Here is a 13021-nt window from a genome sequence, read left to right on the forward strand (position 1 = left end):
AGGATTGGGTGTAGAAGGTCCGCTTCCAAGGCCTGGGGGCTCAAAAGCGGCCAGAGCGGTCCAAAATTCGTGCAATACAAGTCAAAGAAGTGGTACAACGTCGCAGCTGCTGAAGATCCTTCTCTGACCATGATCTCAAAAGCCTCCGCTATCTTTGGAGATATGAGTTGCCAAAACGCTGCACACTCTGCTTTTCGTCCCACACGGGACTCTGAGCCCGTGGCGAAGGCAACCAATTCGGCAATAACTTGGGCTTGACAGCTTCGGGGAGTTACCAGCTGTCGTGCCACCCTGCTAGGAGGGCGGGACTTCTCGTCTGAATTTGATATGCCAGAATTCACGTTCGTGGCGTTGAAGCAGTCACCGCTGTGGCCCCCATGGTGTATAGCAGCCTGCGAGGATGCAGATAGTCGTGCTGGAGAAAGACAACGGTCGTTGGCTCCAATAGAGGTATTGGTCGAGGCTTCCTGATGAAGAGATTGAGCTGAGAGGTTCGCCGATGCAGATGTCAGCACATTAGCTTGAGTGGAACGAGGAGGAACGAAGGAACCTTCCGTTGGCGCAAAGAGAACATCGTTGTCAAAGCATGGAACCTCTAGAGCGTCGTACCCATTTGCAAACATGCTTGCAGCCGGAGGGAGGTATAGGTTCTCATGCAACCAGGGCCAAGAAACCGCATCGATCGAGTGCAATGTGTTGGATGGATCCGACGCCATTCCCATGTCACAGCCGTCGACTAACAGAGAGGGAACATAGCCTGTCTGGAGAGGCAAAGCATGTTCTTCGATGGTGTTGAGGTGAAAAGAGGCTTGAAAATCCACTTGCGCCATGCTTCGATCAACCTCTTGGCCGTCGGTCGGCTGGATGGGGTCGTTCAGTTGTGATGGTAGCAGGCGTTCGAGTCCTTCTTGCTCAAATGCACTGTTCAAGTCTTCTGAAGTCGCCTCCCCGCTGGAGAGAGACGACAAACGGCTCAACCGATTTGTCCGGCGACTATACGTGCAGTGTGCCTGGGCACCGACACAGCTTAAGCAGGGCCGCCCACTGTTGCACTTTGTCCGCAGCTCCCTGCATCGGTCGCAGGCTGTGTGACACCGCTTTCTTTCCGTGTCTGCTTCAGCTTGAGCAGAAGTGGGATCATCAGTCGTCGCTACGCCGTGCAACTTGGCGTGGCGCGACAACAGATCTCTCCGATAAAAAATCACACCGCAAATTGAACAGCGATGTTTTCGAGACTTGGAATGGCTATGTATATGTCTGGTCAGCGAATTTTGGCGGGCAAAATTTCGGTCACAGGTGTGGCACTGGAACATTTGTTCGACGTGCCGGTGCAGCGCGATAAGAATTATTTTCGAGAAGGACTTGATTCCCCAGGGGATGAAGGAACCCCCCTTCTATTTAATAGTGGCGGGCATCTATTGTAGAGACGGTGCAGCACCCGACCGCCGAGGCGCAAAATATGTGGGGAGAGGACCGGGGAGAGGACCGGGGGGGCTCGCGGAGAGCTGTTCCATTAATAATCTGGAACCGGGGTGGACTTGGACCCTTTTGACAGCAATCGCGTGCATAAATATTGGGAGAGGCTCATTCGTACGACGATGGGAACGCTTCCGGCCATGTCTTCATTTACTGTGGCCACGGGCACGCGCCGTGCTATCCTGCCGCTTGAACTTGAAAGGCCATGCGATTTGCAAGACGTCCAATGCCTCCGATCTCGACGGCGACCTCGTCTCCATCCTTGAGAAAAACGGGCGGTTTCATGAACAGCGCAACACCCCCGGGTGTCCCGGTCATGATGAGTGACCCTCGCTGCAATGTCTGGCCTTGACTACAAAACGCTACCAGCTGTCGGACACCGAAGCAGAGATCCGAGGTGTTACTCTCCTGCCTTAGCTCCCCATTGACCCACGTTTTCAGCGACTGCTGGTCTGCCGCGCCCAGAATATGTGAGACGACCAGGCATGGCCCCAATGGAGCATATTTGTCGAAGGACTTGCTAAACGACCATTGAGGGACAGGCCCTGCTTTCCCTGCCTCTCTTTGCCAATCACGCGCCGAGACATCGTTGCCGGCTGTATACGCGGCCACATATTCCAGCGCATCATCAGCTGTCACGTCTTTTGCATCCTTCCCGATGACGACGACAAGCTCTCCCTCGTAGTCACATTGCGACTGGGCAATCAAAGGAATCGGAATCGGTTCGCCATGATCAGCTACCGCGGGCCCAGGCTTTGTGAATACGGTAGGACAACTAGGAAGCGGTCGTCCGGTCTCAAGAACTGTTCAAGATCAGATACGAACCTCGATTGTCAACATGCCGACGAGTAGTCCACTTACTATGAGTTCTGTAGTTCAGTCCAATGCATCGAATGATAGGCACGTCTGCCACCTCCAACGGACCCAGAAGCCTTTTGACATCTTCGATTGCACCCGTGGGCTTCACGTCCAGAGGATGCGACCCCTCCCAAACCTTCACTTGGAGCTTCCCTTCATCGGCCAGCTGCGCAATGAGTGTGATGTCCGAGTCTGCCACAATGGGCTCCCCGTAGCGCGCTGTTGCGTAGTCGCCAGTCGGGATATAGCGTACCAATCTATCCCACGCGACTAGGTGCGGCGACATGATGTAGGCAAGTTGGGATGTTTTGGGCCTACTTCAAAAGGACAGAGATCTGGACACTTTCGACAGTGAAGCGCCAAAAGTAGCCCAGACACGAACTGAAGCTTGAAATAGCGACGACAACACGAGCCGTCCAGATCGACCAAAGGCCATGGCCGTCGAGTGGCGATTTGGGCAAAGGCAGTACTCGGTACTCAAGTGTGGTCCTTGTGACCGTTCCCAAGTAATGCGACACTTCCCGTGCCACTTTTTCCGGTTCTACGTGACGCCGGCTAGTTGATGACGCCATGACTGGCTACAAGGCTGCGGCTTGGGGCAGAAACTAGTTGCTCAGGCGCCACCTTATCCGCGTTGCGAGCCCTCGATTGTGATCCACTCTTTTGAGGCACTACAATTGGTCACACAACTCTTGTGGTTATTGGCCACGCAGTCCTTCGATTTGCTGTTCTCCAGACTGCCACGCGGTGGAGGTGGCAAGGTGGGAAACCCAGGGCCAGATCTCTTCGATGTACACGTAAGTATCAAATGCTGAAGACCGCGGCCAATTCCAGGCGCAATTAGTAATCCTGTTTCGCTTCGCTCAACAGATATTACGGGCACGATCGTATTTGGGGAGGGCTTCCGTGACCTGGCAGGCTGATAACCATCTTGCCATCGCTGAGCCGAAGAGTATCTGGCAACGAACAGTCGCCTACACGAGTCAACGCAACATGTCAATTCCAGAAAACGGGCCCCGCATACAACTCCGGACAACAGCTTTTGTCATCTATCACCATGCAGACCTGAAAAAGGCACGAGAGTTTCTCATCGACTTCGGCTTGTCCGTAGCGCAAGAAACCGAACAAGAAATTTATTTCCAAGGCTTTGGCGTCGAACCATTTGTTTATGTCGCACGCCAGGCACAAGGAGAGAGTTCTTTCGAAGGTGCCGCGTACGAAGTTGAGAGCCGAGCAGAACTGGAACGAGCCACCAAGATCAAAGGCGCCACTTCGATCCTACCGCTAAATGCTCCAGGAGGAGGTGACTACGTGAGACTGACAGATCCTGTTGGTCACCGAGTGTATCTCGTTCACGGTCAAGTTAAGAAGGAATCAAATCCGCCGGTGCTGAAAAAGTTGGTGGTTAACTACGAAGATGAGAAACCTAGAAAAGGTCATTTCCAGCGCTTCGAACCCGGTCCAGCACCTGTTCATCGCTGGGGGCATTATGGTGTGACTTACCCAGAGGGCACGTATCAGCTAATGTTCGACTGGTATACGACGAACCTGGCATTGGCCGTATCAGATGTCGTATACAAGGATGAAAATCCTGTCACATGCTTTTTCCATATCGATCGAGGCTTGGAGTTTACCGATCATCATGCTTTTTTCTTCAAACGAGTCAAGCCTGAACAAAATCCCAACGTTGCCCATGCAGCATTTGAAGTGCATGACTTCGACATTCAAATGTTGGGGCATAACTACCTGGAGGAGAAAGGCTACGAAAATTGTTGGGGGGTTGGTCGTGTATGTCACTCCTTCCAGATCGACAGAGATAGTCTCCTAACATAGTCACAGCATGTTCTTGGTAGTCAGGTTTTCGACTACTGGTTCGATCCCAGCAGATTTATCCTAGTAAGTTACTTCACCTTGAGTCAATTGACACCCCGCTCAATCTGGATAGGAACACTACGCGGATGGGGATTTGGTCAACTCTGAAACAGAAGTAGCCCATGTACTCGCAGGACCACAGGCATTAAAGATATGGGGTCCACCAGTCCCAGTAGTGTCCTAAAGGTAGTATAATCATCCTGAACAAGAGAATAGCAAGTTTTTATTCAGCATCAAGTCCTGAGTTATAGCTCTCCCTTGGCATAGGGCATTTCCTTGATAACTTGGTCTTAAACTGATGGAGCTGACACTCAGCTCACTTTAGTTGATAATACCTATGACCTAACCAGACATTACATTCCATTACGCCACAGGAATCTATATATTGCGCACAGTCCAATACGCAGCTGACTCTGGCTGGCTGCGATTCCCACCTGTGGCGCTTCCTATTCTGCCCGAAGATCTACGGTGGTGCAGCTCACAATATATCTCTCTACCTGCGATGGACGCCGCTATTGCGGCCATGTACCCCGCGAGCCTTTGAACAAAACTTGATCGGTATGTCTTTCAGTGGGTCGGTCTAGGGCGTTCACGGCGCTGGTATGTATGAGGTTGTCTTTCTCACTATACGGTTCCCCGCTTTAACTCAACTAGCTGCGGGCCCACCTCCGCACTTAGTATTCGGCCATATGGAAATGCCCGAACACATGAGTACAAATGTTACTGAATTATCCGAGTAATCTCGCGACCTGGTGGCCTCCATGAGACCTTACAAGACACACAAGTATGAAGAACGAAGTTTTGATTGTCGGAAGCGGCCCGACCGGACTCATTCTCGCCTATGAGCTGCAGCGGCGCAATGTGCCTATCAGGCTCATCGAGAAACGCAAAGGGCCATCCAGTACTGCCCGGGCGATGACACTCCATGCCCGAACAATGGAAATGTTTGATCGTAAGTCTTTTCAATAACATGCCCCTTTCATCTGAATTTTCGGCAGTTAAGATGGTCACCATGAATACACGTTCAAGAATGCACGAATACAAGCTAATCCGAGTGCTCCCTATACAGATATGGGCGTGGCCCCTAGACTACGAGAAGTGTGCCTGGCTTGCCCCGGGAACCTTTATCATTTCCCGGGCCTCAGAGACGAGGAACTGCCTCGCACAGACTATCGAGTCTTGCCTACTCGCTACCCATTCTACTTCAAGGTCGCGCAAAACCATTTTGAACAGATTCTACGCGAACACTTGTTTGCCCATTACAGTCTTCGGCCAGAGTATAACACAGAGTTGGTGCAATTAAGTCAGGATGAAATGTCTACTAGGGCAGACCTCCGTATGCCGAACGGCAATACGGAAGAACTAAGTTATGCCTATGTCGTTGGCTGTGATGGCGTGAGGAGTTTCGTGCGAGAGGCAGCTCAGATTAGGTTCACGGGTCGGGTGGTCAGTGCAATGGCCATGATGGATGTCCCCCTCACAGGTGTGGATTTCGACGACCGCTGGATGAATTACTTCTTTAACCGGGACTATTTCATCAATTGCACCAAGATGCCAGGTAACGTTTATCGAATCTACATGAGCGAGGGGACAGGAGAGTATGTCTACGCCGAGGATAAACGCAAAGCCTTTCAGGATGTGGTCGATAAGATCGGGGTCAAAATTCGACTTGGGGAGCCAGAGTGGGCTACCGATTGGGAAATTCGTAATAATATTGCGGATCGATACAGAAATCGGCGATTACTGATATGCGGTGATGCTTCACACGTTCACTCCCCATCTGGTGGACAAGGTATGAATGGTTGTATGCAGGATGCTTTCAACCTTGGCTGGAAACTCGCCGCAGTTTTCAAGGGTGAGGCGAACGAGCGGATTCTTGATACGTATGAGGCGGAACGGCGACCCATTGGTGAGCAAATCAGCAAAGGAGCTCAAGAAAATCATGACATCGTCATGGGGTTTGGCGTCGACCTCGGGAAACGTCTGGCTATGACCCAAGTCCCCAACTGGGAGCGCGATACAATTTACCTGGTTTCTGGCCTCTCTCACAACTATCGTGATGTGGTATCGATTCCTTCCGGCTTAACTGAGACTCGCGGGCCCCGTGCTGGGGAACGGGTATTGGACGCTCTGCTGGTGGAGTCCCCTCAGCGATACCTTTACGACGTATGCCGTCGCCCTCAATTCAGTCTGCTTGTCGTCCCAGGGGCAGAGGAGAAGGAGCATATTCAGCTTGCTACTCAGCTTCGAGACAGCCTCGACAAACAATTTGAGAAACAAGTCAGTACAATCCTGCTTTCAAGTCATCGAAATACCGACTTTGGCGTGGACTACTGTTTTCGGTACGAAGCGCGCGAGCTTCTCGAAAAGTACGAAATTGGTGATGAAGGTCGACTGATTGTCGTTCGACCTGACCTGTACATTGGGATGGTCTGTATACCTGAAGACTGGAAGGCGATACTGGAGTACATGGCCCAATGGTTTGTCCCTGTTCGGCACTGACTCGGCACTCTGACTGGTAGTCCTGAGTATATAGGATCGTAGGTTCTTGAGTAGAATCGCGGCCAAGCATCATACTAACTCGAGAGGAATACCGAGGCAGGTTTCAAGAGCTTTCCTTTGGCAGCTTAACATTCCTCACCATTTCCTACCTGGCCTAGATTGCAAACACACTAGCGTGCCATCTATCGAAATAAACAATAGCACAGCACAGAGTCTTGCAGTATCTGGAGCACGCCTCCGTACGGAGTATACGTAACATCTTCATAACTTATTCTAGCTAAGTTTACTTAGTCTAACGGCATTTAGACCTTTACGGCTCTAGTGGCCGCTTATTCACCAAGATATAATTTAAAATGTTGTAGAAGTAACGTGGAAAAAGCTTGCTATGTTTGGAAGCCAGCTATTGAATCCTCTACTAACTGAGCCCCGTCAAACCCGCACTTTTGGCTATTCGGTTATAAGTTACCAGTCCAAACTAAGTTCGAGACTCTGAGGCCACGAGGACGGGTGTACCCTATGTCGTCTGAGTAGAAAATCATATTCAATGCCGCAGTATGAGCACAGTACACCCCAAGCATATAACGTACACTTAAAATGCTTCCTGGCCACAAATTCTTTGAGTTGTGCGCTGTCTACCAGGTTCTCGCCTTTCAGATTTGGACAACATCCCGCTTGATTTCAACCCATCTTTCTCCTTTGGCAGCCGTGGTTTCAGCCGCAACCATCATGACTGAGACCCTCGCCAGCGAGCGCGCTCGGGGTACGCACCGTCTCCGTCATGCGGAGACAAATGGCATCGTTCTTATTCCAATGCCGTCAGACGATCCAGCTGACCCTCTGCGCTGGTTCGTGTAATCCCCGGCTAGACTGTCTGCATACTATCCAGTTTAGGCAGACAAATTCTGTCACAGGTCAAGGCCCTTCCAAATCCACGTTACCATGCTAGTGTGCTCTACTCAGTTCTTCGGCAATTTTCTACGAACCTGAGCCTAGGCAATGCGGTTAGGGCTCTCACCATTGCCACACTCCTCTGGAGTGTGGATTGCGTTGTAATCGTATGTCAATCGTCGAGTGAACGATACTCTGCTTTGGCTTCTGGCGTGCTATCGTTGCCTGTTGAGAGGCTCCTCTAAATTCAACAAAGCCCTTGGAATATCGTGTAACTGACATCTACGGATAATGCCGTTTCTACCTCGTCTACTACGATTCGTTGATAATATGAAATAGCACTTTCTCCCCGGGCCAGCCCTTCCGTGGTGAGATATTCAAGTATCTCTGTGTTAAGAGCAGGCCTGGCCTGCAGCCCCCAGATAAAGCTGTGAGGAGAGCCAGTGCACTAGAATGGCAGGCAAGCGGACCTCAGGGTTGCCCGGTCGGATAGCGAGTTAGGACTAGCTAGAGCCCGTTGGCCATGTCCCTCCCAGGAGTATGAGACATCGATCAATCAATAAAATAATGAAACACTCAGAAACAATAATCACCGCTGATCACCACCGATCATCCAGGGATATATATACTCGGTCATTTGTTAGACGCCTTACAGGAGTAGGCGCTAGTCGGGGTCGAATATGATACGAATTCTACTATGAGACCAGTTTGTAGAGGTTTCGAAGAAATGCTTTGAGGGCAGGCCATCACCTCGCGGAATGGCGTAAGGAAACAAGCTCTTTGCGCGCGAACACGCAGCCTTACAGTCTGAGCAGGGCTGCAATGAGGATTCAATCCAATATGCAACAACACAACATTGCCCAACCGTGGCAGTCCTCCTTCTCCCTCGCATAACGCGTCACAGAAATCCTCGCATAAGTTAGTGGGCGATTGTCTCACAACAATTCCTCCAGGATAAGTTGTGATATAGGCTAGCAGTGTTGCGAGGAGGGAGTGAAACGAGTTGAATGACAAAGTGGGTGTACAAAGAATGGTAAAAACCGAAATAATGCGTGCACACTAGATGCTCTTCCAGTGGAAGGCCGAGGTTACCTAGATTAGTCAATTCTGGAAAATCTTCATAGCCACATTATTGTCTCCGATCCCGAAATCCAGCATCAGTGTTATCTATGACCTTCTATATCGGCCTGATTTGCCTCCGAGTTTTTCCATCTTTATGGGAGAAGCCGAGGAAGCCGTATGTCATAGAATGAGGGCACCACCATTCTTTCCTTATCATGTTGGGTGCTTAGAGCGAGCCATTGAATGACGCACTTCCGAAAGGAAAGTAGTTCGTATTCTGGCCTCGAACTGGCGAAGCTGTGGGAAGGCCACAGACAGCACTAGTAAGGAAGGCAATAAAGGATATCACGACCGCATGCATTCTGTTAGATTTTTATAAACTTACTTTATGATGTTGTGTTAGACTAGCGATAGGTGGATATAAGTATCTTATACTTGCTAACCGCTATAGGTTAGACCTAGTACTTCGCGATTGATAGCCGTTACGTATACCGAAGCTCGTCAGGAATGCACTTACGTTTAAGGGTACCGATGTCCCTATCGTACTTAAGCTTAATACCGGAAGATATCTATGCGTAGCTATCGATAGTGGCATAAGACCTAGACAATCATTACTATTCTAGGTCTAACGAGTAGGTAACATACCTTACTAGGGTTGGTACTGTGAGTAGAGGATGGAGAAGAGGGTAACAAGAACGAAGATGGAAAATGGTCATTTGGCGTCCGGGAGTAGACGTTGAGGTTCCGTCTACGTGATCCGGAATGATGATGTAGTCGCCGATTAGTCATAACCATAAGGCTTACGGTCAGCCTTATGTATAGTGGTATTGAGGAATTATGACCTTGGGTAACGCATAGGAAAAAGATCAACGCATATCTAAAGTTGTTGAAGCCACATTCAATCTACTTTGCAATCTAGGGTAGGAATTATCCCCGAGACAGTAATATTTGGGAATCAACGCTCTCTGGGAGCAGTGTCCACCTAACCTGGATAGTAGAAGTAAGGAGTCCCTGTACTAAACAACCTCCCTCTTACCTCGCAGCTAGAATATTTCACCTTCGTACGTCATCTTCTCGACATCGCTGAAATTATGCGCATCCCGTAACCTCTCGTACTCTTTAGGCGGTAGCTTAACTATCAAAGGTGTAATACCTTATCCCTTAGTGCCGTAGATAATTATCACAAACGGGACCGGGAAGCCGGGCACAATCGAGATCGCGCCAAGCCAGACCGCGCTAAGCCACTTCAGGCCGCCTACGGTCCGCATGAGAAAAGCATGCTTCTCGCATCCGAGAAGCATCCTCTCCTCATACTATGAGTTTATGTCACTACTAGATGTAGAAGGATACTTATTACTACGGAATCTATCTATCGCTGAGTACTACCTATCTTCAATAAGGCATCCTTGATAATAATGCGCTCGTACACCCCTATCCCTATAGGAACCCTAAACTTAGCCGTCCCATACCACTAGCTAGCAGAGAAGCCCAGGGTAATTATGAACCATATGTTTTTGGACTTATTACACACTCCGGTATACTATAGTCTTATATCTCGAAATAGGATCGAACCTTTCTTCACCGTAGGCTAGATACTAAGGAGGGTTTTCTATCTCTCAGTAACGTACTCATCTATAATATAAGTCTCTCCCTTTAACCTAGGAGGTGTCTAAGCCTTAGTATTAAAATGATATATCCTAAGCTAAATCTCCGTAGAGCCATTAGCCGTGCTGGCGTTATAAGTATAGACGTTTATAACTGTGGAATATCGCTATTTGGGCGTACGGCCTAATTAGGCCTAGCGCTTTATCACGTGACTAGTGGATACTACTAGTCTATACTAGTACTAGATCACGTGGTATAAGTGGCGATACTAGGTGGTGTGATCGCTTATTAATAGCGATTCAAGGGATTTCTTTTATCTTCTATTATTACCACCTATTATCTATATAAGGACGCTTCTACCTCCTAGATAGTTATCTCAACTCAAGTCTTTTAGTATCTAGTAAATGACCTCCTCCGACTGTACACTCAGACCTTCTAATAAGGATTATACTTAAATCGCTAGTATAACGCTCGCGAAGATTAAGATTTAAGAAGTAGAGCTTCCTTAGTACTTATAGAACTTAATAAGAGCCTTTATAGAGCCTAACTCTAAGGTATTTAGAGATAAGACCTTTATACGATACTTAATCTCTATTAAGGAGGGCGAGATAATCCTATATAGACCTCTCTACCCTATAAGTACGAATAAGCTATGAGTCCTATATAAGTATATTAAGATAGCTCTAGTAAGAGAATAGATTTAACTAAGTAACTCCCTAGTAGAAGCGCCTATCCTATTCGTACTAAAACCTAACGGTAGCCTATAACTTTACGTTAACTATTGTACGTTAAATAAGATTACCTAGAAGAACCGTTACTCTCTACCTTTAATTTCTAAGGTCCTAGATCGCTTAAGTAAAGTAAAGATTTTTACTAAACTTAATCTTAGAGATATATATTATTAAATCTAAATTACTAAAGAGAACCGCTAGAAGACTACGTTTTATATATAATATAGCTACTTTAAGTACCTAGTAATACCGTTTAGGTTAACGAATACTCTAATATTATTCTAATTATATATTAATAAGGCACTATAAGAGCTACTAGATAATATTTACATTATATATATAGATAATATAACGTAGTTATATAGCGAGTGACGCAGCATAGCGAGCGACGCACTTCATTTTACACCAAAATTAGCGAAATTTAAGATAGAATATCTTAGCTATTAGTGAATATTTTAGCGTTAAATTTTGATATATACTTTATTTTAGAGTTATCTCTAACATATTAAGATTTGAAACTCTAAATATTGATAGTAAGTAAGATATTAGATTTTAGCCCCCACTTTTCTACTAAAATACTAGATCTTACTTATTATTAATATTTAGAGTTTTAAACTTTCATAGGTTAGAGATAACTCTAAAATAAAGTATATATCAAAATTTAACGCTAAAATATTCACTAATAGCTAAGATATTCTATCTTAAATTTCGCTAATTTTGGTGTAAAATGAAGTGCGTCGCTCGCTATGCTGCGTCGCTCGCTATGCAACTACGTTACTTATATTTAGTAGTAGTAAAGAAGAGTATAAGAAGTATATATAACTCGTACTTAAGTATCTAATTAAGTATTATTTATATATAAAACTATTAAAGTATATATTTAGAGTCTCTAAAGTTAACTTCCTTAGCTACTACGTTAGAGTTATAGGCGTATCGATAGATCCTAGTAGAGTAAGCGCTATTAAGGAGTAGTTAATCTCTATATTATTCCGTAAGGTCTAGATCTTTCTAAGCTTTACTAACTTTTATTAGGGCTTCGTCTATAAGTACTCGAAAGTTATAACTCTAATTATTAATCTCCTTATAGGAATAGTAGTAGGGAAGAAGTTAGGCCCCTTCGAATAGACTACTATCGCTATGTAAGCGTTTTATACGCTTAAGGACTACTTTATAAGTATATTAATACTAGTATATTATAAGCTTAATTAACGATATTAAGTTAAGATTAATACTTTAGGAGGAGTAATTAGGGGTATACTAACCTAAGCGTACGAGACGTAGGTAGGGCGTATACTCTAAAGGCTAGTAGTATTCTTTTCGAGGAAAATAATTCCTATAGAACGGAACTACTATATAGGTAACGGAGAAATACTAGTAATCGTTAAGACTTTCATAGTATAAAGATACTACCTTAAGTCGTCTATAACTAGTATAATTATCCTTATTAACTATAAAGCTCTAAAGAGTTTTATAGAGATAAAGATCTTAAATAGATAATAGATGCGCTAAGCTAAGGTATTAGCGGCGTACGACTTTATTATTCAATAGCGATAGGGAAAGGATAACCTAGTAGATAGGCTTTCTCGTTAACTAGACTATATAGGGCTAGAAGAGCTACTAACTAAGAATATCCTAATAGAACTACTAAAGAAGCGGATACTAGAGGAATATGAACTATACGCTAGTAGTATATGAGTTAGAGATAGTCTTATTATAGGTATTCTAACGCATTTAGTAGTCTAAAGGCATAAAGTAGGAGGAAAGAGCGTCTATAGCGTTATTACTTCACTACCTAAAGAGTAAGGAGTTATACTAAGAATTAGTAAAGAGTAAGAGGCTTTAGGGTGAGAACGTCGTAAGTCGCTAATAACTCGCCTAAAGTAACTTTAAGTACTAGACTCTTAGTATTAGGAGAAGTAATAGGCTATTACCTCTAATAGCTAAATCCTTAGTGGAATGTTTAGAGGAATATAGAGCGTAGATTACGTAAGTCTCGTATAAAGAGATAGCTATATATATATACTACG

Source organism: Cladophialophora immunda (genome assembly GCF_000835495.1).
Source record: "Cladophialophora immunda strain CBS 83496 unplaced genomic scaffold supercont1.1, whole genome shotgun sequence".
Lineage (NCBI taxonomy): Eukaryota > Fungi > Ascomycota > Eurotiomycetes > Chaetothyriales > Herpotrichiellaceae > Cladophialophora > Cladophialophora immunda.